Here is a 6,338-nt window from a genome sequence, read left to right as displayed (position 1 = left end):
GCCGCGAGAAGCCCGGACCGGGGCGAGTGGAGCGGCGCCTGACGCCGGAGGCCTCGGCGGGGACGCGTGGGGTTGCGGGCGGGCTCGGCGGGGCTGCGTGCGTCCAGCTGACTCTGCTCCGTGGGTTCGGCGCGTCTTCCGAGCCTCCTATAAATTCACCAGCGAAACAAGTGCCACCCCTCCCGGCTCCGTCCCACGCCTCTCGGTCAGTTGTTTGTTTAGGAGGCGGAGCTAAGTGCTGAGCTTTCAACTCCTATGCCCGGGAGGTCTGGTTTGGCCTAGTGGTAGGAAGCTGCGCTGCGATCTTAAAGGCATTGGGTTTGAATCTACCCAGTTTCCCTCATACGATGTATACTGCCTTTGAGAACCCCCTCAGAGTCAGCTAGGACTCAGTTACGGTGCAGTAACCGCACATTTTAAAAGATGGATGTTCAAACGGAAAGAAACAAAATTACCATCCTCCATTTATCTAAACTGCTTTCCTAGGTTATTCATTTCCCCCTTCTCCATTTAAATAAACCGGTTGGGACAGCTCGTGATCTTGGAGTTAAAATAAGTTCCAAAGGGAATTCTAGACATTATCAAAGACAGTAGAAAAAAAGGAATTTTAGACATTTCAGAATAGGACTGGCCATGACATACAGAGGATTAATTACAACTTTAAAACTGTAAATTATAACAAACTAAGAATGCTGCAGAATGCAGACAATAACCCTAGCCCTCTGTTGCTGAAGACATGTTAATTGAGTACGTAGTATTCGTGTGACTCAACAGGAAAGTTTTTTGTCAACTGAGATTTTTCGAAAGTACCGCAAAAACCAGAAGTAGGAATTTTAAAATACACTTGAATCACTGTTAGTACGTGATGGCAACAAGAACGTATTCTTTGAGGTCAGAAATAATGTCGAAATTCAAGGTCCACCATGTAAGAGCTCCGAGACCTTGGATAAATTACTCTTGGAGCATCAAACTTTCAGTAAGTCTTAAAATAGAGATAAGATACCCCATCACTCAGGGTCATTGTGAGAAAGAACACACGCACAAAACTGCGTCACAGACAATGAGTTATAACTCCTTGGCCTCCCTCTGAAAAGGAATTCAAAAGGGACTGAAGGCCAAAATCAAATGTGCTAAACACAAGAAAAAGTCTTTAAAGATTATTTAGAATAAGTATAGATTTAAGATCTCCAAATGTGTTCTTAAAATGATGGCAGAAGCAGCAATTTTCTTCCAAGTTCTTTTCATTAAAATGAGCTCCAGTGGAGCTGTAGGTAAGACACCCAGCTACTAGATAAAAGATTGGAGGTTCAAATCCACTTACGTCCCATAGAAGATGTGGCAGTCTGCTTCTGTAAAACTTTACTGTCTTAAAAATCTTTGTAGGGAATTCTACTCTGCAGCCTACATAGTTGTTACGGGTTGGCACAGACTCCATGGCATTGGATTTTTATAATACACATCTAAGTTGGAAAAGGCACACAAACCCCTCATGAGTAGTTCTGAAGAACTAAATAAAATCGAAAACTAAAAAACTAAACCCACTGCCATCAGGTGGATCCCAGCTCAATGATAAGGTAGAACAGCCTGTGTAGCATTTCTGAGGCTGCAAAGGTTTTTACACAAGCAGCCTGATACTCAGCCCCTCAGGGCAGATTTAAACCAACAACTTTTTGGTTAGCAGTCAAGGACTTAACCACTTAACCAGCACTCCTAATTCTGAAGAGTAAATTGTAAAAGAATAGTTAACTTTTTTAAAAAATGAGATCAAGCTGCCAAGGTCGAATGTATTGAAGAGTATGAAGTGAGTTGAATAACTCAGACATTTCTTCTCTCATTTCTCCTATAGCTTTCTGCTTTGTAGGGTAGTTTTATGCCTTCCACCCAAAGAGGTCCAATGTGGCAGGATATAACTGCCTCTTAGGGTTTCCTAGACTGTAATCTTTTCTCCCACCTGACTGGTAGGTTCAAAGGGAAAACCTTTCAGTTAGCACCTAAATGCTTTACCAATGAGCTCCAGGATAATTCTTTCTGTGATATGCTGTTGCCAGGTGCCGTCAAGTCATCAGAAACTCATAGCACCTCTTTGAACAACAGATCTGAGCCCTGTCTGATCCTGCACCGTTCTCTTGATCTCTAATAGCTCAAGACCAATGTTACAGTCATTCTAGTTGTTAACCTGCTGTTGTTATTGTTAGGTGCCGTTGAGTGAGACACAACTCATAGAGACTTTATGAACAACAGACTTGAATCATCTAGGTGGTTCATCTTAATATCCCTCACAGAACTGAATTCAGTACCTTGAATACATCAAGGCTTCAGAAATGTTGTTGTTTTGTGCCATTGAGTATGACTCAGCAACCCTATGAGCAACAGATCTGAGCCCTGTTCTAACCTGTGCCATCCTCATCATTTCTAATATACTTGAGCCCATAGCTGCAATCACTGTGTCAAGCCATCTAGTTCAGAGTCTACCTCTCCTTCACTGACCCTTAACCTTTCCAAGCATGATGTCTCTCTTCAAGGAATGTTGTGGTGATTGTGGTTGTTAGGTGCCATCGAGTTGCTTGTAACTAATAGTAACCCTATGTACAATAGCTCTGAACCCTGCTCTATCTTGAGCCAATTTCATTATCTCTAACACACCTACCTCCATTACCTCACTCACTCACTCATTGCTCTTCAGTAATATGGAAAGGTCCCTGACAGAAGGTTTTTCCAATGCAATTCACCTTTTGATTTCTTGGCTCCTGGTACCAAGAATTGTGGATCCAAACAAGCTGAAACTGTTAACAATCTCAAAATCTTCTGTTTATCATGATGTTGCCAATTTGGCCCAGTGGTGAGAATCTGTTTTCTTGATGTTGAGCTTCTATCCGTATTGAAGGCTACAGTCCTTGACCTTTTGCAGCAAATGCCTCAGGAGCTTCTCAGTTTAGGCAAGCAGAATTGTGTCATCTGCACAACACAGGTTGATGATAATAACCTTTCTTAACAACATGCCCAACATATGAGAGGGAACTTTGTCATTTTTGCCTCCAAGAAGCTCTTTGCTTGAACTTTCAACTATAATTAAAAAATATTTGTCCATAAATTAATGTTGTGTACTTTTCTATTACCAGAATTCATGAGGCATAAGCATAAAAATTATAATAAAAGCACACTGTCCCCTAGAGTTTCAGAGATGGGTGTAACAGTTGATTCTGAAGCTTGCAAAAATTCATATTCAACACAAATTTAGACCAGATTTGTAAACATGGTTCATGAACATAGATTAAAAAGAAGCACAATGGAGTTACTGGGGACAGGCTTTTGCTTTATGTTCTTCTCTGTAAAGCTTTGACTACCATGTTTACATGCCCATCAAAATACATCTGTATTTTGTACCCACCTCCAATTTCAATACAGTTATCCACAGGAAAGATCATCCTTTTCTCTGCTGAAAAAGTCTGAAGTGTCAAGGGTTTATTGTTCAAAATAGCTTTCCTTGTCCTTGACTTTGTCACATGGTAAGGCGAGATTGTGTAGTGTGTGTTAGTCTATCAACAAGGGTATTGGCTAGTCTCGCCATACCTCAGTTTAAAGTGAGTGGACTCAAAGCAGAAATTTGAGGACTTCAACTGGCAAGGAAAAGGAAACGGAGTGGAGTGGAGTGTAGTGTACATCTTTCAGGGCCAGGTATTCCTGTGCCAGCCAATCAGGTATCTACAGCCAAGCAACCTCAGCAGAGATACAGAGACCAATATGAGACGGAGTTGACTTGGGAGTGCTGCCCTACATAGCCAAAGGCCAAGCTCTCCACCCAAGATTGCTAGAGGACTGAACTTTGCAACACTAACCTAAGCCATGCGGTTGAACATCAAATGGCCTGTAACCATTCGCAAGAAGCTGCCTGGAGTGAAGGAATGTACCCTGATGCTAACCTGTTGCCCGTTAACTTTCTTAATAAACCCTGTAACTGTGAGTATGGTTCTGTGAAGTTTGTGTGGCTACTGCAAGGGCTTTTGGACCCAGTAGAACAGTACGGTTGGAGCTGAAATTAGTAGAAGTAGGGGCAGGAGGATGGGAGACCATGTCTGACCTTATAGTTTTGTACTGTGGAGATTGTTTATGGGGACAGTTTCCCTTTGTAGAGTTATTAGAAATTAGACTAGGCAGTTCTCACACTGCCTACAACTCATTTTACAACTTCTAACACCTTTGTTTATTCTTATAAAACTTATTCTAACAGTTGCTTCAAATGAGGTAATGTTCAGGGAAGTGCTTTGCAAACTGTAAAGTGCAATAAAAATTCTGATTCTGTGTTTATTGGTCACCTATTCTGAGCTTCACAGTGCTGTGGGCTTCACAACACATAGGTCTTGTAGCTCTTCTAGAGTGAAGTTTCCAGATATTGGAAACTGTCGCTATCTCATATCCCTCAGTGCTTGACATAATACATGTCAGAGAGCAATTATTTAATAAATCATTGTTAGGAACTTTGATAATTTCTGATTTAGTTATCCCAGCAACTTTGTAAATGTTATTTACACCTTTAATCAATAAATATTGATTGGCATTAACAATGTGTAGATAGATTACTGGATTAGTGCTTAGAGTCACAATGTTAAGCAAAACATTTTACACAGGAAGAAGCAGTGAGATTCTAGATGGTTGTGACTCTCCTCAAGTAATTTGTACATCCAGATTTCAAATCTAGGTCTTCTTGCCCTCCAATCCAGAGTAAGAAATGATCATTTTAGGAGTAGAAGTGTTAAGGACTTCTGGTGGTCTAGTGGCAAGAAGTTGAGCTGCAATCCCGAATGGATGCAGTTCGAAGCCACCAGATGCTCCACAGGAGAAGGATGAGCAATCTTCTCCCATGCAATTAACTGCCTCTGAAAACTCACTGGAGGTTCACCTATGGGTTTGTTCCAACTCTATGGTACACAACAATAACAACAGTAGTATAGTAGTAGTAGTATGTTTAATGCTTAAGATTCTACATGATCCATATGGTTTATGGATAATGTCAAGAAATATCACTGTCTAAAATATTTTATAAAGTTTGAAATTGGGCCTATGTGGATTTCACACCAAAGAGCCTTAGTGGTAGAGTGTTTAAAGAACTTGGTTAACTGAAAGGTTGACTCTTTGAACCTACCAGCCATTGCCTAGGAGAAGGATGTGGCAGTTGGCTTCTATCATGATTTACAGCCTTGGTAACCCTGAAGAGAAGTTCTACCATGCCCTTTCAGGGTTATTACTATGAGTTCGAATTTATCCTTTTGGAATGAGTCCTAGTGTGGCTTGAGAGTGCACTTTGTCCTAGGTCATTACTTACCCATCTTACTCCAAAAAGAACCAAACCCACTGCTGATGGCCCTCATTTTGGTTTCTGAGACTGTAAATCTTAACATGAGCAGATTGTGTCATTTTATCCCCATAGAGTACCAAAGCACTAGGCTATACACCTGGACTTAACCCCAGGGGAGCTAAACATAAGGTTAATGATAGTAAGTTTCCTAAATTTAAGTTAAAGCTATCACTGATACTTAAATAAATTACCATCTTAGTTTATTTCTCTCTAATACTTGCTAAAATTGAGGAGGATCTAAAGGGCTTGCTGCAGAAGGTCAAGGACTGCAGCCTTCAGTATGGATTGAAGCTCAATATCAAGAAAACAAAGATTCTCACCCCTGGGGCAATTGGCAACATCATGATAAATGGTGAAGAGATTAAGATTGTTAACAGTTGTGCTCACTTCGGCAGCACATATACTAAAAATTGGAATGTTACAGAGAAGATTAGCATGGCCCCTGCGCAAGGATGACACACAAATTCGTGAAGATTGTTAACAGTTTTTGTTTGGCTCCACAATTATCACTCTTGATACCAGTAGCCAGGAAATGAAAAGACGAATTGCACTGGGAAAGTCTGCTTTCAGAGACCTGTCCAAAGTACTGAAGAGCAACGATGTCAGTCTGAAGACTAAGGTGTGCTAAGGTATTGAATATATCATGAACTGGTTTATAACAGGTTTGTCCTGCTGTTGTTATGTGTCAATGAGTCACCTGTGACTCATAACAACCCTATGTACAACAGCCCTAGACCCTGCTCTATCCTGTGCCACTCACACTGTCTCTGACACTCCTATGACTCAATCCATCACATTGTCTCTGACACTCCTATGACTCAATCCAGCTCACTGAAGGTATTCCTCTCTTCAGCTTTCCCTCCACTCTCCCAAGCATGACGTTCCTCTCCAAGGACTAGTACCACCTTGTAACATGCACAAAGTATGTCAGACGAAGCTTCAGAATCCTTGCCTTCAAGAAGCAACCTGATTTCACCCTCTCGAG

Source organism: Elephantulus edwardii, unplaced genomic scaffold (genome assembly GCF_000299155.1).
Source record: "Elephantulus edwardii isolate Elephantulus edwardi_28Jun2011 unplaced genomic scaffold, EleEdw1.0 scaffold00093, whole genome shotgun sequence".
NCBI classification, from domain to species: Eukaryota; Metazoa; Chordata; class Mammalia; order Macroscelidea; family Macroscelididae; genus Elephantulus; species Elephantulus edwardii.
The sequence above is the reverse complement of the archived record's forward strand: the minus strand, read 5'-3'. Positions refer to the sequence as shown.